This window comes from Marmota flaviventris, chromosome 7 (genome assembly GCF_047511675.1).
Source record: "Marmota flaviventris isolate mMarFla1 chromosome 7, mMarFla1.hap1, whole genome shotgun sequence".
In the NCBI taxonomy this organism is placed as follows: domain Eukaryota; kingdom Metazoa; phylum Chordata; class Mammalia; order Rodentia; family Sciuridae; genus Marmota; species Marmota flaviventris.
Window position 1 is genome coordinate 14,927,820 of NC_092504.1, and position 21,955 is coordinate 14,949,774.

A 21,955-nucleotide genomic window follows, 5' to 3' on the forward strand; every position below is an offset into this window, starting at 1 on the left:
CAGAGATTAGATGAAAAACTGTGGCTCATAATACATAATTTTTTATAGTTTTCATGTTTTAAGACTTATCAAGATGCTATTCTCAGTGTGACTAAGTTGTTTATTATATTAAGCTATGCATATGTGTGCATATGCAGAACATAAATGTCCAAATATTGACCCAAGTTTCTATCACACTTGGCATGTATGCTTTCAAAAATTACTCAATAGCTGTGAATTTCATTATGGGCAATATAATCCAGATAATTCATAGTTCACAAAGTGAATTAACACCTGGCATACTTTACAAGCTGTAAAGAATATTATACTATTTCTTAGCAATATTAGTTTTGTATTCTAAATTTAAATATATATTCTTTACCAGAGTAATAAAGAAGGGTTAAGCCTCTTTATGTTGTTATAAAATACTGGACCCAATAAAACTTGCAGTTTAAACTAAAAGTAAGTAAATAAATTAATAAAAATTCCATGATGGATATTGTTTCTTTGTTAACAACAAGGCTGTATACTAAACATTTATAGAAATCTTGACTATGGTGATTACAAACAGCATTCTAGATCACTCTTCACTTATTACAGAAAGAAACTATGTCACCTTTACATTTTCATAGTTAACTTTCCTAATATAATAAAAACAAAGAGGACATAAAGTTGTTAATACTGTTTGACTTCATATGAAACTAGATGATAAAAACAACATTATCGCCTTTCACTTTCTTCTAAAAAAAATTACAATCTGAAAGTGTGGCTATTGCTCAAAAGCAAAGCTAACAATGGAGTTTCCATCAGTAGGTCACTTGAAACTGCCTAGAGATAAAAAATAAATAAGTCACTGTATTATCCTGAGATAAATATATAAGGTATCCTGATCCACTGAACATATATTTGAGATTGCCATGGTTTATGAACTTCCATTAAAAAAAGAAATGGTAAATTTGCCCTGTTTAAGGAATTTTGATGTTTTATCTGTAGTTCTTTATATTTACACATAATATAGGGGTTCATTTTGACATAATCATGCATACATGAGATATGATTTGTATAACGTTTTAACACATGGGTGGACAGCCTCACACTGTTTTTGGCACTCAGTATATCGGCCCCAAACAGAAATCACCATGGTCAAGTAGTTCTGCTACTTCCTATTCCTCTGGTTTGAAGGATTCCCTCCCAAATTCAAGGGTTGCCTATTCAATAGTATTAAGCAATGTAGTTTTTTGAAAAGTATCAAGTCAGGAGGGCTCTGCTTTCATGAAAAGGATTAGGTGTCTTTATGAAAGGCCTTGACAGAGGAAGCTCAGCCCCTCCGTGACATTTATACCTGCTGCTGTGAGGGGCACAACATTTTTCCTTCAATAACACAGCACCAAGATGCTAGGTTGGAGCCCAGAGCGGCCCTTATTGGAGGATAGTACCTTGAACCTGTGTTTCCCAGACTCTGGAACTGTGGAAACTAAGCTTCTGTTATTAAAAATTACCCATCCTGTGGCATTTTGTTATGGCAGTACAAATAAACTAAATCATCTTAGCAGGAGAGAAAAGGTGGGATAATCGGTACAGGTATTTTGGAATTCCTTTTCTTGAATGACCCCAGTTGGGTTGCTTGGAGAAGGTCAAGAGAAAGACAATAAAAATACCCCTTTAGTTTCAGTGATCAATAGAAGTTGGCATCCCATTATATTTTCATCTGACAGGGTTCTAACTGAGCCCACAGGACTGCTATCTTTGATTATGGAGAAATCTTTCATGAAGCATTTGTTGAAATATACATGGACCTCTGAGAAGAGAGCATTCCCTTTCCAGAGTCTTTTTAACAAAACCGGTTCTATATGCTTATGACTTAATTTTATTATTTGAGATGGTAACTCAGCTCAGTGTGAAATATAGCATATCTATAGTATAGAAGTAAAGGAAAAACATAATTTTTGTCAAAACTTTGGAAGTTGATGAATTTACAGATTCTGAACTACATACACTTTTTTTTATTGGTTGCTCAAGACAATACAATGATCTTGACATATCATACATTTGATTCAAATGGAGTATGAATTCTTATTTTTCCACATGTACATATACTTTTATAGACTGGATAAAGAGGAAAGCAATTAACTATAAAAGTTGTTACATTTGCCTTGTGGTAGTGGGTAGGTTATGCTCATTTGGTTAAACCTCTAGTTCATTCTGTTTAAAATGTGCATTTGTGAGGAAATTCTTGTGTTGCTGGCTTCCTTGTGAACTAATTAATCAAGTTCACAAACAGAACTTCATGGTCACCTTCATGCAATTCATTCCTTTCTCTGCACTTGACATATGTTTTTTCTCAAATAATTTTAACTTTCTTTGGAAATGCATGATAAAAACAAACAAAAACCAAAAAATCTCCAAAAAATCTCCAAATCCCAGGAACTTGATCCCAGGTCCACTGCTTCCTGTTGCCACCTTTTATTTGCTTTATTTATAACTTTAACCTTTCCAAATAATTTTTAAATGGGTGGGACCAATCTAAGTGCTATATTCCAGAATCCAGGAACACAGAAGGGCATAAAGGTAGCAAGAAAGAGGTATTAGCAGCTTTGCTTGCAGTTGGGCTACATAGAAAATGACAACCACCTTCAAGTGACGAAAATCATTCTTACTACCTCATATGTGGTCTGCTTTAGAAGTCCCCCTCAGCTTGTGTCCCACTCCACAGTCTTTGAACTGTAAATCTGTCTAAATCGAAGAAGAAACTTTAAGGGTTTTTTTTTTAAAACTTAAATATTTCTTATAGATGCAATACCTTAAATGTGATTAAAATACAGCTAACATTTTTGTATTTAGAATGTAATCAAAGATAACTGAAGGCCGAGTAGCTCCACAAAGTAGACAACATGGTCTGAGATGGGAATTTAAACACTGGTTTGTTGTATTTATATTAAGACCATGTTTAAAATGGAATGTTTTTTTTTTGTAACTTCAAATTTTTAAAATCTATCAGAAGGCAAATAACCACATTTTCATACTTTTATGAAACTGACAAACTTCTTCACTGTCCACTCAAAAACCTGTAACCCATAGTAAACAGGTAACAATGTTTCTTTCATGGTCTGCTTTGCACAAAAGTTCCAGTCCTATAATCATCCTTGGTCCATAAAATCACTATGTGACTTCTACACTAATAGCCAGCCCTGAACTTCTGGTTTTCATCCAATAGAAACATTCAACAGAAGCACAGTGGAAAATTCATATTTAAAATTTGATCTGTAAAATTTCCAGGGTACAAATTATAACAGCCCAGGAGGTAAGCTGAACTCCCTGAAGAATACCTGAAGGTTAGAACTCCCTGAAGAATACCTGAAGGTTCAGCCTGCTCATTCTTGCCCCCTCCCCTCTTATCATTCACAGAGTTTATCTAAGTCTCTGTCACTATTTATCATTGCTTAGTGATAAATCTCTTTTAATTTATTGAAATTTAATCTAAACAAAATAAATTTTCAACTTAACAACTCTATTATATTCCTAAAATTAAAACCCATAATAAAAATCGATCATTTGTTTCAAAGTCTTTCCTCTGGAGAGCATCAGGAGTTACAACATACAATTATGCATAAATTTATTCATCTATTCTTTCAATCAGTGAATTTCTACTAGAGCACCTTACATATATCAGTATAACACAGTATGAGGTATTAGAGAGCTTACAGTCTCATGCAGTAGCTCTTACCTATTATTTTGTTTATGGTCCCTTGTAATATTATAAATGCAGGAGATACTATTTTAAGGAAAATATCATGAGCATATAACAGAATTTCACATGAATCCAGGATGGCTTTGTGGATAAAGTTCTAACAATTTCATTCCTGCCTTTTTCTTGAGTCCTTTAGCTTACATAGTAAGTCTATTCCAGTAACTACACTCTCACTATTTTCTTTCATATTCAAATTTCTGATCTCCATAACTTTCCTGTAATCCAGATTTTTCTCAGCCTATCTTTTTATATTTCTTCCTACCCTCAAGAACGAATGTCGACTCTCTAAAATATTCTGGCTCCTCTCAAATTGTTCCTTTTTTTCTGGTATTTCTCTTTATGCCTAACAAAATATCATCTGTCAATGGTGTGATTTCAGTAAACTCCTAATTCTTGCCTTCAATGTCCGTCCTTTTCATCATATCACATCTGATGCCAGATGTATGCTCGAGAAGCACAGATTTGAAAATGACCCCTTTTAAATAAAACATTTCCCCTCACCCCTCATGCCCATGGGAGAAAGCATGTGATGCCTACAGAGCAAATCCATTTTGAACTCTGCTGACACACACTTCCTCTACCTGAAATCCATGCCACAGGGAAACCCCAAGTCTTTGCTTGTTATTGATGACAATGCTCATTTCCTTACCTTGATGATTTTTCTCACCTAAAATACACTTCCATCTCATCTTCTGTTTATCTCTGCCCATGTGTTGAAATCTAAATAAAATGCCTACTTCTCTATAATAAACACACACACACACACACACACAGACAGAGAAGTTAAAATGAATGGCTAAGTGGCAACGGAAAGAATTAGTGTAGGAACTATGTTAAGGGTAGAAGTAATAGCATGTGATTCCTGATTTTAAACATAAGGATGATATTAATTATTAACAACAGCAACCATTGTTTAGCAATGACATTGTATCCAACACTACATAATGTGTTCTACATGCATTAATAATTTATATAAACATACAGATGAAATAGTTGCCAATAAAAAGATGTCACTGGTATTTAGAGTGAATTGACATTTGAATGCAAGTTTATCTAAATTATGTCAGGGTCTTAAGTATAAGAACATGATTTGAAGGCTTAGAGCCTTAGGCACTTGGCTCAATTTTGAGAGAAATAAAAAGGATTTCATTTTTGAGACATTTAATTTTGAAACATATAAATAAATCTCTAGATGACACACTTACCCATTAATCAGAAATACAGAGGTTGAACTTAAGAGAAATTATTCATATAGATATTGATTGAGGAGTCATTGACGTGAAAGTGAGAGGTTAATTGTTATAAATAGATGTACACCCAAGTGAGAAAACAATTAAGGAAAAGAAAAGAAAGCCAAGCACTATGTTTTGGAAAAATTTCCATGCATGATAATGAAGAAAAAGAAGGAGAGGGAAGCCAGGGGAATTTCAAGAGATACACTGGACCAACAATATTGGAGTGCTTGTTATGGAAAATGACATGATGATCTACATTTAGAAGATCTTGGAGATCTCTGAACTAGCAGTTATAGCAGAGCAGGAGGAACAAAAGCTACATGGAGAGGTTCAGCTGTGAGTCCTATGTGCCTTTGGCCTTCTGCAAAATAGAAGTTTGTGATTCATCTACAGAACTGATTGGAAAAAAAAATCTTAAGTGTCACTAAGTACGGTCTGCTCCTCTAAGAACTGTATTCACCATCCTTTTATAACTTTCCAGGTAATGTAGCCCAGCCACCATTCCTCAAAACTACTATGTACCCTCACAGAGTAACGTAACATATTCTTTTGAGACAGGATTTCTCTTTTCTAGTTGAACTGCACTTAGTGTCCAAATAACTATTATTCCACTGAAAATATTGACCTACCACTATAATTTGGTGATTCCAGTGCTTGAAGGCCAGTGTGACTGTCCATCACATTAGAATGGAAGGGCCTTCAGTCTAGCTGGGCCTGGTGGTGCATGCCTATAATCCCAGTGACTTGGAAGTTTGAGGCAGGAAAATTAAAGTTTAAGGCCAGCCTCAGCAATTTAGGGAGATGCTCAAAAACTTAGAGAGATCCTGTCTCAAATGAAAAATAAAAAGGACTGGGGATGTAGCTCAGAGGTAGAACATCTCTGGGTTCAATCACCAGTATCAATAATAAATACATTAATTAATTAATTAATTAATAGGCAATGAGGCAATATCCTCAAGTAGCACACCCCTTGGAAACACACACACATGTGCATATACATACACACATGTGGATATACATACACACACATTAACCTCCAGCACCAAACATCATACAAAATTAGGCATCCAAAAGTGCTTTTGAATTAATTTATCGGTAAATGAATGAGATGAATGAATAAATAGCCTTGTAAAAATAGAATAATATATTTGAGAGACAAAAGATAAACAAATTGTATTCTGTGTCCCAATGTTATTTGATTAATAAACAGATAAAGGGATACATGAAATAAAAAAGATTTTTTAAACAATGAAAACTCTCCAGTGATAATTTAAATATTTAAGCAAAGTTTCAATGGCTGGCAGGTTAAGAGCAAAATGTAGACCTTCTTCAGTAAAGCATTGAACTAGACAATCTCAATGACAAAGTATAACACTACACATGTTTTAAAATAATCTTTCACTAGATTAAGAATGAAAAATATCTGGATTGGTAAATGTTAAAATCAGTATCCTTGTCTTTAAATAATAGCATTTGTACTTCTCATTTATGATAATGTCTATTTTACAAGTGATTATTGAATTCTGTCATTCAGAATAAGCTAGGTTAGGATGTAGTACTTATTTTGTCCATTTTCCATTATTATAGCAAAATACCTGAGGCTGGGTAATATATAAATAAGAGATTTATTTAGCTCATAGTTTTGTAGGCTAAAAGTCCAAAATTGGTGGCCCCATCTATTCGGTGTCAGGTGAGGCCCTTTGACTACATCCCATTATAGTAGGAGTTCCTGAAAGAATAATCACTTGGCAAGATAGGAGATTGGAGACCCAGGGGCTAAAATAGTCGAATTCAAAGAAAGTATAACAGTGGTTATGATGAGCTGGGGAAAAGTGAGGGAATAGTGAGTTAATGTTTAATAAGTATACCATCAGTTTGGGATGATGAAAAAGTTCTGGAAATGGATAATGGTGGTGGTTACAAAACAATATGAATGTACTTAATGCCACCAAATTATACACTTTAATAAATGCTAAATTTAACTGGGAGTGGGGGTACATGCCTTAATCCCATCCATGAGGGAGTCTGAAGCAAGAGGATTGCAAACTGAAAGCTAGCCTCAGCAACTTAGCAAGCGCCTCTCTCAAAATAAAATAGAAAAGGCTGGATGTGTGGCTCCAGGGTAGAGTGCCCCTGACTTCAGTCTCTAGTTCCACAAAATGAAAAAACAATAGTAAATTTTAGGTTATGCAAATTTTGCCACATTATGAAAAAAACATGATACCTCCCCCCAATTTCTCTGTGACCATTTTCTAGGACTAGCTGTGATGTCTCAATTCTGCATATGTGTCTGAATTTTGGCTTTGAATAAATGAGACAGACTGAATAAAAATCTGCTCCTTGAATATCAGTAATAATTCAAAGACAAAAGAAAGACCCAAGGGACAGAATTTGGTTTGTGCTAATTGAGATAAAAAAGATCTCAACATTAAAAAGATGTAACTTTTTTCCCCAAGGTGATGAAACTAATCATGCCTCTTATACTAACATAGTCAGAGTGAATTTCTATTTTAAGTGTCCTCCCTAAAACAACCCTACTGTGTGTGTGTGTTATAAACTTTTAAAGTTAAAACTGCAAAATTAGCAAATCTGGGACCATAGACCTAGTGACCAAATGTTCATGCACTGCTTACTATATGCCAGGCTCAGCACAAAGCACATGAAATGAACACGAGAGGAATAAAGCCTACTCCTTGCCTTTGAAGGACCTTTGCACTAATGGATGAGATGGGCAAGTAAATAATTCATAATGAAAGATGTATTTGGTGTTGTGGCAGGCCAATTAATTCTGCATGGAAGGGTCACAGAAGGCAGCACTGATACTTGAGGAATGTTTAAAAGGGCAAATGGGAATTGGTCAAGTGAAAAATGGCGGTGAGATGAAACAAACTGGGTTGGCATTCCTAGCAGAGGAAATGGTACTAGGAAAGGTATGGAGGCATTCCAAGTGTTGCATCCCACTGAGACAAGAAATCCTTAGCTGCGATTAGGAATGGAACATCTGAAGAAGTGGCCTGAGATGAAACCAAAGGTAAACCAAGGCCAGAGTTTGAGGGTGTTTGAGCAACACATAATCCCTCTTGATAATATTGTTTTCAAAGTATCTCAGTGTATTCCTCCTAAACATCATGATCTGTGCTACTCCTATGTATTAAAGATTTACAAAAATATCCTTAAATCATCATATGTCCTTATTATGATGGACATATAATACTTTGAGATATTGCCAAAATATGTGAAAAATAAAAATAGGCCATATTTATATACCACATAAAAATATTTAAAGTATAAAAACCATTTTTCTTAAACAAAGAGATCTCTATTTTCCTTAAACATAGAGACCACAAAATTTGAGGGAAAATATATATGTAAACAATGAATTCAACACTTAAATTTCATTCTGCTCAAGTCCAAAGGGAACAGCCTGGCAGGATCAAACTCAGATGACCCTGAGTTACACAAATAAGCCTTATGTTATATGGACCTAAAACTCTCCACCAGGAGTTTGCAAAAATGGAAACTAAATCTCAGATTAAACCCCAGTCCAAATCATCTTCTACTGAAGTTACAAAATTCCACATCCCCTGACCACATTCACCCCTGACTTATTGTTAAGTCCAGGACTATTTCAGTTGCTAAGGCTACTCTGTCTAACTCCTAAAATATTAACTATAATTTTTCAAAAGAAACAGCAATAATCAAAGTAGCTGCCCAGTTCAAATGCTTCATATGGGTAGTTCACTTGACTAAGGTGATCCTAACTTAAGGTATAAGTCTGTTAAAATACTGGAAAATTTGAGAGAAACCCTAGAGGACATTGGTAAGAAGTAGGGGAGTCTATAAAATTTTATACCAACAACCATAAAGAATAATTGATTCTCAAAACTTTTCCAGGTATCTCTCTGAGCAAAAGAAAATATAAAGGGAAATTTTTATATAAGTCTATCATAATGTCTTCTTTCATTCAAAAGCAGAATTATGGGATTTTAAACATGTGTATGTAACTGTATAGTTAGGATCTTTGGAACATCAGATCTTTCTAGTAATCAAAGATGTCTATGTTGAGAAATCATATATCAAACTCTTTTCAACAGGATCAAACTTACTACCACTTACGAGGATAGTGGGAAAAACTTTTTATTTATATATAGACTATTTTTCCTGATGACTTGTAAATTTTTAAAAGGAAATCTTCAATAGTAGTATCTTACATAATAATTAACATTTCCTAATTCTAATTCAAAGGCCATTAGAATAGGATTTCTGTTTCCATTGGGGTCAAACTAGTCACCTCAGTCTTCCAAAATAAAATAATGTAGATCAGGTGTCTTAAACAACAGATATTTACTTTTTCACAGTTCTGGAGGTTGGAAGTACTTAATCACTGTCAGCTGGTTTGGCTCTTGGTTAGGACTCTTTTCTCAGTCTATAGACAGTTATCTTCACATGGCCTTCCTTTGTTACATGGAAAGAGATCTTTGTATCTCTTCTTTCTCTGAGGACCCTGGCTTTATCAGATTAAGGCCCCATCCTTAGACCCACTTATACTTTATTAAGTCCTTCAAGGTCATATATAAGGATGGTCACATTGTGAATTCAAATTTCAACATGTGAAATCAGGATAGACACAATTCAGTCCATAATAGGTGCTCAACTAGAAATATTTTTATCTCCCTACTACAAGTATAGTCTTTTAGCAAAAAGCTATATCAAACCTACGAATGTTCGATATTGTTTATGGAAGTTCTCACAATAAGAAAAGCTTGAGACAAGGGCAAAAATGTCACCTACATTTTCCATTGGGAACTAGCCTGTAGAGACTTCAGTTGTACCGTTTACTATGCCCCCATAATACTTTTAATGCAATAATACTTCCGTCACCAAATTCTCCATAACTTCCTCACTAAACTTGTCAAACTATGCTATAATTGTTGATGATTCTCACTTATTTGTCTGAGCAATTTGACTGATGGGACTGCATACTAATCAAATGGAAGAATGTTGCTTTACACAGAACACGAAACTCTGCCCAATTACAAACAGGGATAAAAATTCAAGCATGCAAAATACAAGGTCTTATTAAAGCAAGGTTAATGAAATGGCCTGATAAATCTTCATGGCTACCTGATGGAGTTTTAAGGTTCTGAGTGTCAATTATTCATGATGTCATTTCTGAATTTTGGTTGTTGCTCGGCGCATTATCACAGTTTCACTACATTTCATTTGATTTTTGGTTAAAAAAATAGTTTAGTTGGTGTGCTGTAAAACAACTCTATTTAGTATGGAATCTACAGGAAAAATGGGATTATCTTTCTTAATAAAATCACTAAAATCATAGACATTTTTTAGGACTATGTCCCACTCTTGTCCAGAAGTCCAAGGGTAAAATGGGGTAAAATGCAGGAACAAGAATGGGAACACCACGAGGCACAGTGGTGCAGGCCTATAATCCCAGGGGCTCAGGAAGCTGAGGCAGGAGGATCTTAAGTTCAAAGCTAGCCTCAGCAAAAGCAAGGCATTAAGCAACTTAATGAGACCATGTATCTAAATAAAACACAAAAAAATAAGGCTGGGGATGTGGCTCAGTGGTTGAGTGCCCCTGAGTACAACCTCCAGTAGCAAAAAAAAAAAAGAGAGAGAGAGAGAGAGAGAGAGAGAATACCAATTATGTAGGAGGAGAGGGCTCCAGGAACAGCATTGGGAGGCATGATGGGATACTGGCTATAAACTTTGCCTTTTCAGGCTAGATATCTCTTTCCCATTTCCTGCTTGAGTCCTTTGAACAAATCATTCACCCCCCCACTGTCAGAATCCTGTCAGAAATCAAATAAAAATGTCTATCTTATAGGATTATCTTGGAAAAATAAGTGCCCAAATATTTTTAAAGCACTTATCACCATGCCTGGTACATTTCCACATCCCAAAATGGTAGTGAATATCATTATTGCTGTTAGTAATGATGTCAACAAAAGGGCAAGTTCCCACTATCTGAAATGGTTCATGTTCATGAAGTGTTTGTAAATTAGTGTTCAAATTCACGAGCAAGACTGTAAAGATCTTTAGACAAGTTTCTGTTTAAAGAGAATTTGAACATTGTTTGCCATTTGGTTGATTTACTGCTATTAAATTCTGTCAGTCAAGGGTATTCACTAAAAGGCTCACTTAGCAAAGGCATTAGATTGAGAATGGCATTGGATGGATAACTAGAGTTTCCTTAGGACTTAGCATAAACATTTGGGTCCACATTACAATTCCCATCTTCTAGATGATAGTGTCAAAGTTCAGAGAGGTTAAGTAAAATGTTTAAGTTACTCCAGCTCTTAATAGCTATGCTGAAATAGAACCAATACCTTTATAAAGATCACTATTGAATCTTTTCTAGTTTGGATTGACATTTTTTAATAGGCTAGATATCTTAGGTTTTACAAGATTCCTGTTATCTGTCTTAGGGTTCAGCTCTACCTCATTGCTATTCAGGATATGTAAATTAATGATGTGTATGTATTCAGACAAAACATAGGCATCAAGCAAGTTTTGACCCCCACACACATTTTGCTGATCCCTATTCTACTTAGTGGCTATACTGTAGTTTAGTTTTAAGAAAAACCCTTAAGTATTAAAGAAAATTGCATTTATCTTTTGTCTACCCAATAAATTTAGATTCTAAAATAATAGTAAAAGTCCTCTCTTTTAGTTCATTTAAAAATGTGCTTGAAGGTGGGCATGTTGGGGCATGCCTGTTATCCCAGTGGCTCAGGAGGCTGAGGCAGGAGGACACAAGTTCAAAGCCAGCCTGAGCAACTTAGCGAGGCCCTAAGCAACTCACTGAGGCCCTGTCTCTAAATAAAATATAAAGAAAGTGCTGGGGTTGTGGGTCAGTGGTTGAGTGCGTCTGGATTCAATCCCTGGTGCCAAAAAAACTTTAAAAAAATAATAATAAAAAATAAAATGTGCTTACTGAGCATCTTTAGTCCTAGATATATATTTAGTCATTCAGATGTATTTTAGATTGTTATAGTATATTTTGATATATATTCAATGAATAAATGAATTAGTAATCTATAATGAATTTACTGGTTTATATGGATGCAGAATGTTCATATTATGTTATTCCACCTACTCAGAAATATTCTCCAGATATTTGTGGAAATGTCTCCTATTTGCTGGGTGTTCTGCTAGGAAGTTGGGCTATACGGAAGAATAAGACATAATCTCTCCTTCCCAAGGATCTCAAATCTGGGAGGCAAATAAACACATGAGCATAAGTATTAAATTTATGAGAGTTATGTCAACCCTTTCTGGCAACTCGGATATGCTAAATGGATTAATCCAGAAATACTCTCAAATTTAGCTTCCACAATACCAATCCATATGGAACTAGTATTCAAGGATTGTGGGAATCTACGCTTCACACAGAAAAAAATTAAATTATTCCTCCATTTACCCTGGATTGAATTGATTTTAGGAGAATCAAAACTAGAAACAGCATTCCACACTAGATATTATTTTCTTTCTGCCTACTAATTTTATGTTAAAAAAAATCAGTGATAGCACTCTCAAACTTAATATTGACTCTTTGGCTATACCATTATTTTGGAAGTAAGTTCTTTAAAATTCTGTCCTTTATAGCTTATGTTATTTTTTTTTTCTCACTCTTATATATAATTGGTCTCCGGCACATGCATTTTTGCCTTTTTATTTTTTTCTTAACAGCATTGATGTTACCACAACAGAATGAAGCCTAAGTAGGTTTTGTCTTCATGGTGTCAAATGCATGAGGCACCATAAAAATTACCAGTGGTAACTGATGACAATTCAAGGAAGATGAATCAAATGCCAAAATATGTGGGGGGAAATACCAATGCATAAAAACAGAAAAAAAATGTCTGAAATTATGATGGCATAGCTTCAGAAAGCATATATTAAGAAGGGGTTTGGAAAATAGTCATATAATCTGGATGAGATAAGTGGATTTCATTTGTCATAACCCTGGGATATGAGTCTTTCAGATCATTGTGAATGATGCTTTGAGTGTTATAATAGAACTAAAGATGTGGAAGCATTTGATTTAATGCACAGACATCAGTTTTGTCTGCCAAATCCCAAAGAAGACATCTATAAGCCCATCAATCAACATCAGGATCTCTGTGTTGAGCAAATGACATCCAAATCATAAAGCCGTCATCATTTAAAATGCATTTTTAAATCACTGTTCCACTACCATTTCTAATGGATATATTTTTAACTCCAATAATTAATCAACTCTGACACATTTCCTTCCTTTTTTTTTTTTCCTGTTCTCTGAGATCCTTCTTTTCTAAGAAGCCATTTTCAATTTCCTGTATGCAGAAAACCAACCAAGGTACTCTGGTTTTGAAGCTTCATTTATGAGTGGACTGTGGAGATTTATAAATTAAAATACTTGAAAAGCAATCTTCAGCTCAGATAACAATTTGACATACATGTGCTGTGATCAGAGTGACACCTCCATTGGGAATACAAATCCGTTGCTCAAGACTGTGTCTCAAAAAGGCGTTGCTTGTAAATGATGCTCTTCTAGTCCACAGCTCTATTGCATTTCCCCACCTCTTTAGGAACCATTTAATCAGACAATTTCTCTTAAAGAGATTCCAGTACTGTAATTTGCCTTTGCTTTAATCAACAGTGAGATAATATAGAAGCTGCACTAAATGATTCAGAATGATTTCGTTGGCAGGAAACCCATTAGTGTAACCATATTTTCCCATACTTTTCAGCACCATGTCCTGTCATTTGGAAATAATAGGTACCATAAAAGTAAATTTTAAAAGCTTAAAAAAAAAAAAAAAACAAGATCAGAGCAATTGGTGTTTATTTGGAAGTTAATAATAACATTACTTCAAATAATCAAAATTAAGATTTTTTCCAGCATATTTGAATGAAATTTCTATATGAAAAAATGCTGAAATTTTACAGTTAAGCATGCGACATATTTACATAATTATTTTCATCAGATTCAAATATGTAAGATGTGTAAACTTAGAATCATACTAATATGAATGTATTCATTTCTAGTAAATTGATACATAAACAAAAAAAGGAAAAGGAAAAAAGTAACAGGGATCTGAGAACATGAAGGTGTGACTAATACATACACTAAAGCATTTTGAATCATTGTTCTAAGGTATATGTCTCATTATTTTCAATGGTATACCAAAGACTTCAAAATACTTTAAACGCATTAGAAATCATCATTAAAAATACAATTACAAATTTTAATGGATACAATGGCAGATAGTGGGGAATGGAAATCTAAAAATTTAGAATTCCTTCATTCATATACTTCAAGAACCTGCTCAAGTTCCTCACAACCTGTGGGCTTTTGATGAATATAAATGGATAAAATGATTTTATTCTCTAAAAGCCGAGATCCTAGAACATTCTCCAATTCTCCAAGTGGAGCACCATGGCACTCCAAGTTTTAATGAGACTACTTTGTAGCCAGAAGAGAGGAGTTGGGAGAAATAGGATTTCAAATAATAGGGTGATGGTAATAGCTGGAAGGAGCTCAAGAAGTTTTTTTTTTTTTTTTTAACTGAATGGAAATTTCCAGTTATCATGTTGCAGAAGAAAAACTTGGTAACATTATAGTAGTGAGTAGAAAATGTTAATCCTTAATGAGATTTCCAAGTTCCTACTCCAAACCTCTAAATTTACTAGGTCTCTTCAAGGTGAAGGTGAAGAGAGTGTTTATGAAGTAATAGCAAATGCCTACAGTGTTATAATTAGATCACACAAATCAAGTGGTCTTAAGTCTTCATTTGATTGCTACACCCAGTGAAGACATATGAGCCATTTAGTGGAGTCACCACACTGCAATGGTTAAGTCCTAGTTTTCATTCCACATCTGGCTCCTAAATTCACCACCAGGATTAAACAAACTTGTGAAAGTAATAGTAACTTGGACCTCAGTAAGTAAAAACTTTAAATAATGCTTGTCTTTATGCAGGTGATGTTTAAAAGGCTGGGTAAGAAAAATGAGTGAATCTGGAGTGTTTAAAAGGACCCAAATCTTTTTGATCTACTAAGAATGAGAACCACCACATGTGACACCTATTTCATGCATGCATTAAATGATTTTGAGCTGAATGTCCTGGTGCATGCCTGTAATCCCATTGGCTCAGGAGGCTGGGGCAGAAGGATCACAAGTTCAAAGCCAGTTTCTGCATCTGCCAGGAGTTCAGCAACTCAGTGAGACCCTGTCTCTAAATAAAATACAAAATAGAGCTGGGGTTGTTACTCAGCAGTTGAGTGCTCCTGAATTCAATCCCTTGTACCCCTCAAAAGAATGCTTTTGAAATATAAAAACAAGAGAGGCTCTTTAACTCATCCAAAGTCACAGAGCTGACAGGTGCCAGAGATGATTTTTAATTAACAGGCTAATTGCCAGTGTGGCTTATCTCTTAGCCAATAGAATATGCAGTCTCCTATTTGCATTTGTATTATGGTTACTAGCAATTAAACTATTGCATCTGAGTTGTTCCTTATAAATACAAGCAATTTTCAAAATAGCATCCTCTGATAGCCTAGAAATCATAAGACCAAAAATCACAAGATCATTTTTCTCTTAAGATCCAAGTCTAAAACAAGAGGAGAATAAGCTTGTGCTAATTCTCCCTTATTATCTCTTCTTAGAATAAGCTGAAAGCTCTAAACTATGAACAGGGAAGATGTCTGTCTTCATGAGAATTGTGTTCCCATGCCAATAAAAATGATAAAGAATAAAGTGTTTTGTTTCAACTTCATTGTTTGACTAAAGCACTTAAACCCCAAATGTATGATCCCAGAACTATCTAAGTGTCTATCATACTTCACAATGTGAAAGACAATTTGGATTTGATTTTAAAGTATCCAAGGAAACAAAATTGGGGGAAATGGGATGAAAAAGAAAAAAAAATCCCCAAAGCCTTGAAGAAATTTTCCTCCCACACTACATTTCTGGACAACACTGTCAACAGAGAAACATTTCACACCCCCTGTCTTTAAAGTTGGATATGCTTAACTGGCCAGGGCTTAAGAAGATGCTATGTTTATTCTGTGGGAACATTTGCTAAGAATGAGTTTTACTGGACTACTATGAAAGTTGGTTTTGTTGTTGTTGTTTTTTTTTTTTTTATGTTAGGTTTTGGGATGACTTTGTTTTCTTTGGGATGGAGAAAACAACTTTTCCTACAATTTGGTGGTGGCATGGAACCACCTCAACCAGCCCCTCATGCATCCCACACACTCTGTGTAATATATAAATCCAAAAACTTTTGCATAAAAGTTTCTCAATTTCAGGAAGATTTAAACCACAGGGAGAATAATTCTAGATGATGCCAAACTACAGGGTTCCTGGGCAAACCGCATATCATTTCCCCTCCCTCATCTAACTTGAATGTCGGGGCCTCAATTTAAAAACCAAAGGTCAAGTGGTTTTGCTGATATGTGAAAGCTAAACCACAATAAACAAGGAGGGGGATAAGACAAATTCAGTAGATTAGACAAAGGTGAAGAAAAGGAAGTGAGGGTGGTTAAGAATAGGAAAGACAGTAGAGTAAATTTAACATATGAAATTATCTAAGTGAACCCCACCATCATGCCCACACAAGAATGGAGTCCTAATTAGAGTATGATATACCATATGCTTGTGTAATTTTATCAAAATGCATTCTAATGTCATGGAAACTAAAAAAGACCAATAACAACATTTTTAAAAGCCAGCCTATTCTGATTCAATGAGTGCCTAAATGAGAAGGCTGGACAATTTTACTTCTGATAAATACGGTGCCCTGCAGCTCCTTCCGCCGTCTCCACATCTCATCTCCTGACCTTTTCTCCCACACACAGCCATGCACTACACACACAAACCAAAGAGTGCCACCATGACCCTGGGTTATGCTTTGCCTGTCTCTACCTCAAGGACATTATGCAACCTCCAAACTGCATTAAGCCAGACTCCTGCACAGGTGAGAAAAGACAGTCTGATGGTAGACTTTATGTACTAAGTAGCACAAGGAAGAATTAGGAGTATAATAGGATGTTTTCAGTATTGTTAAGATTCAAATTACCTCATTTTTTTTTCTTCTTTTAATCATGATAGACAATTGCAAATGTAATGTGAAAATAGGTATGGTACGAAAGCATAATTTGTGTCTCAATCAAATTCAAAAATGCACAACCCCACTACAACGCTGTACATGTGCTAGGACAGTGTGTGAGGACACTTAAGGGAGGAGCTGCTTACCAGAATGGGGACAAGGTGAAGGGAAATGAAAAACAAACAAACAATAAAACAGAAAGTAGTGCCATCCCTGAATCCACAGGGAAAGAGCAGAAGGGGTTGAGTTTATGTCACATCAGATAGCAGCTGTGGCCTTAGGGAGAGGACCAAGGTCCCAGCAGAAGGGCAATCACTGTCATCTGTCTCTTCCCTCCTGTCGTCTGCTCCAGTTCCTCTTACTTTCTAAGTCAACTGGAAGCCAGAGGTCAAGGGAGCTGCAGTCTAGACAGGTTGAGCTTAGACAGCACATTGCCAAGTACACTGGAAACAGAGAATATCCAGCATAAGCCTGCAGGCAGATTATCTATAAAATATAATACATCAATTGATTGATATATTGGTGTTCTACTGTTTACCTGAAGACTACTGAATTCAAATATAGTAAAATGTGGAAAACCATTTAAGTCGAATCTACCCTAGGTAAAGTCTGAAAACCATCTCCTCTTCAAAACCCAACTAAAAACTAAGTTGAAACTGCATACGCAACACCTCCATGAATAAAAATATTTATTAACCAACGTATTGCTTTCTTTCAAAATAAATTGCTTTATACTTGGAGAGAGAAGAGATTGTAATCAGATCTTTTCTATTCTGTCTTTGCCCTGGGATTTTAAAAAGCATTCTGCTACATTTTCAATTCAGGCTTAGAAATCAAGGCCATGAGACTCTGGGAATTGCAAAATGATCATTTTACCAATAAAAACGGTTTTGAGTGATCACACTAGGCTGTTTTTGTAAACTGAACTTAGTCCAGGGGATAAACATTCCTATTCAGTGTGTGCTGTCATGCAAATTTTTACCATGCTAACAAATGGTGGAGAAATCCTAAAAACTCCAGTTGCACCCATTGTCTGGGGTGTTGATAGAGTTAGCTACATAGCCAAGTAACTGGATGCTTTTTAAAGCCTTGACTGGATCACAAGCAATAAAATGAAGCCTGACAAATACTTCCTTTCCTTTATGCTGAGGGTCTATTGATAGCTTCTGTGGGACTCTGATCAGGTAGTGAGAGGTTGGATACTTTCTCAGAGAGCCAAGAACAACTCCATCCCCTGATGGAGCCAGAGACTGGGTGAGTTCTCAGAGCAGCTGAAGCAGTTAGAACCTGGTCCGGATGTCCACGGAAAGAAGAGTTATATCTTCAGGTTCTGAGGTTTAACCTACTTGCCATGAAATGACCACACAATGATGCTGGGACCTAGTCTCTGTTACAAGGTGTTCAGCGATACAGAGCTGTTAGGCAGAGAGCGAGAGAAAGAGGGTGACAAGTACGGACACAGAAGCAGCTTGCTTGATTCATGTGCCACAGCAGGTCCCAAGACTGGTGGGTAATTACAGGAAAGAGCTGTAAATGGTTCTCATTTGCAGATGAGAAAATTCTCCCCCTCCTTCAGGCCACACCATTCAGAGCTGAGCCTGAGCCCAGCTGCACAGCCATTAGCTCCCTCCTGGATTGCAGCAATGCTGATGGCCTTCTGTCCCTCCAGCCTCTGATTTGTTTTCCTTTCTCAGGGCCTTTGCTCCTGCCTTTTTCCTGTCTGGACATTCTTCTACTGGCCTGGACCATGGTGCTTTTCACACAGTCCCTCTCTCCCTACCTTCACCCACTTCTCTCTCACTCTGGAGCTCTGATGTTTCCTGCATTTCTCCCTCTACAGTAAGACGTAGGAGAATAGGGAGCTTGCCTGCATGCCCTCTTCTAACAGAGGGTCTGAATCACAGTAGACATTTAATAATATTTTTTTCAATGCATGAATGAAATTCTCATCCGGCTCTAATTATTGAGGAGCAGCTTGCCTAAAGACATATTTTCTTTTTCTTTTCTTTTTTTAAATGTGGGAAATTATACCACAAATTTCCCAGAACTTTTGTACTCACAAGCACTTGGAGCAGGCTTCTGGAATGTCTTCAGCAGCAATTCCTTGCCACGTCATTCTACTCAAGTCTTGCTGCCAACAGTCACCAACTGCAGTCCATGAGGAGCCGAGTCCTGCGTTCAGTTCAGCCTGTGATTGTGTTTTATTTTATATAGAACTTATTTCATCAGGAATCATGAGAACATTTTGTGGAGATGGCTCTTCTCTTGTAAATATATATTAAAGATCAAAGTCACTCAAACAAAAAATCACTGCCATTATTATATGGTCCAAAGATTTCCTGATCTAGTAGCTATGACAAAAGAACCTAATAGTCATCTCATAAAAGGTCCCAAGACTTAAGAGAAGGAGACAGAACAGAGTACATTTTTTGTTTGTTTGTTTCTGTTTTGCTGGCTGGAAAAAATCGTCTATCTTCTTTGAAAATCCTTTTCAATATTTATAAAATATGGACAACCCAGAACTTGCAGAGTCATTGTAAAAATTACAAGAATAATAAAGTTATATTTACATATAAATATCTCTACACACATATATTACCATACGGACACATACTTACACACAGACTTCTGTGCTCACACAGACACAAGTTGACTTATTATTTAGCACAAAGCAGATACTTAAATATTTAATAACTATGAATTTTACTAGTGTGATACCAAAGTGTTTAGAAGATGGGAAAAATATCAAAATGTCAAATTGCCTACCTAGGAATCCATTCCAGGGTAAACAGAACTATCAAATAACCCCAAATTTGTTAAGTAAATCAAAAAGTAAAACTGGTATAAAGGGCTTTCCTAGAAAAACATTAACTACACTAAATCAAATATTTATAAGAGGGAAAAAAAGAAAATGCAAGTGAAATGGCAGACATTCTTTCATGGAAATTTTATCTCTTCAAGAAAGGTAGAAGGGTCAACTGACAAATGTCTAAAAGATAAACTCTTCAATGTTTTTCTAGCTTTTGTGCTTGAAATCATACAAACAGGGGCTGAGGTTGTGGCTCAACAGTAGAGCACTCGCCTAGCACGTGTGTGTGAGGCGCTGGGTTCAATCGTCAGCACCACACAAAAGTAAAAAAAAAAAATTAAAATAAAGGTATTGTGTCCAAGTACAACTAAAAAAAAATTGAAAAACATACAAACAAACATACTGCCTTTAATATGCATGCTTCAAAATTCATCACTAATTCCCAATTCAGATCCCAGTGGGTTTCCTGGCTCTGCCACCTAGTCTTGATATAGATGTCTTTATCATGGTCAGGGGGATAAACTTTCCTATGGCTGAGTTTGTACAAGAAAGGAACAGCAGACTGCTCAGAGCAGGGCACTTTATTGTAATTCAACCACTCAAAATCTTTATATTAGCTAGCTTTGATTCTGAGGGAAAATAGGAAGCTTCAGTATCAGAGGGAGGAGAAAACTTGGGGTGTACCTGTTAAATTTCTTCTTTACATCCATCCTTTTCTGCCTTGGATTATAACCACATGAGTGAAAAGTAGATGCTGAGAAATATGAAGAGGGGGGCAATTCACCAAAATTTCTACAGATGTCAAGTCCCCAAAGTAACAGTGTAAAGAATGGAAAGGGCATTTTCCCTGAAGGAAAGTGCCGCAGTCTGGCTGGGCACAAAGTAACCCAGTCGCCATGAGTCACTTGTAGGTTCAAACAGGAACTAATTTATTGCCCGAACTCTCCCCCTCCCCCGCGTGCCCGGGAACTCTCTCACCCTCCACCGGGCTCCAGGAGAACTCAAGGAGAACTCTGCAAGAACTCCAAAGTAGCAGCGCAGAGGCATCAGGAGCCCGTACTATTGCCGGACAGCAGGGGTCTATATACAACCGAATACACAGCCTGTTTCAATCCAGCATCATCCAGTCACAGCAATTATACCCAGCTTAACTTAATTATCATCATCTTAATTGCTCCCTGGCATCACCTCTCAACCACTCCTTCTGGCAAAATGCCATGCTCCATCCCGACTGGGCTGTGGCTCTCAACAGGAAAGACTGAGGCGCTTGGGACCTAGGCAAGTACACTGGCCTCAGTAGTGAGATGACTAGCCTAATGCTGGAAGGAAGAGAATCCATGGACAGCTGAACCCTAGGAAGAGCAGGCATCCCTAGGCCACCCTGTGAGGGACAGGCAAAGAGAATGAATGGCAAACACCCTGCAGCAGCACAATTACACCTTATGGAAAATGGGAAAAAATGGTTGGCAGAAATCTGGGGCAATTGCCTTTCTGGGGCTGAATTACATCCATATTTCCAGAAGCTCTGAAAAAATGAAATTCCAGGCTCCACTCTCAGATTTGGTCAATCTGTGCTGAGATACTGGAATTATGAATCCTTAAGATGTCCACAGGTATTGCCTTGGGATTTGAAAATATCAAATCTGGAGCATGAACAGGAGACAATTCCCGGGGCCTCATTTGTTCCTGGGGAAAACCTGAAAACTGTGCTGAAGAACAGAAGTTTCTACAGAATGGGAGAAAATTAAACAGGAAAATATTTATATTGCAGTTTATACATCTATATCCCTTACATAACTACTTCAGGGTAACTTGGCATTTGGGGGATGTTTGTTAGAGAATTAAGAAGCAAAATGGAATAGTAAAAATGAAGATTTCTAAAGACATTTTCTTATTCGACAATGCACACAGAGAGAAACAACCAATAGTTGATTTGAATTCTTTTCTTTTTTCCTTAATAATTCTTGCAAATTCACAGTAAAAAAAAAAAAGTCTCAGATACCTTAAGTGTCTGGGTGTAGAAACAATAGAAATAAAATTTTAATTGCAAGTTAACTAAAAATAT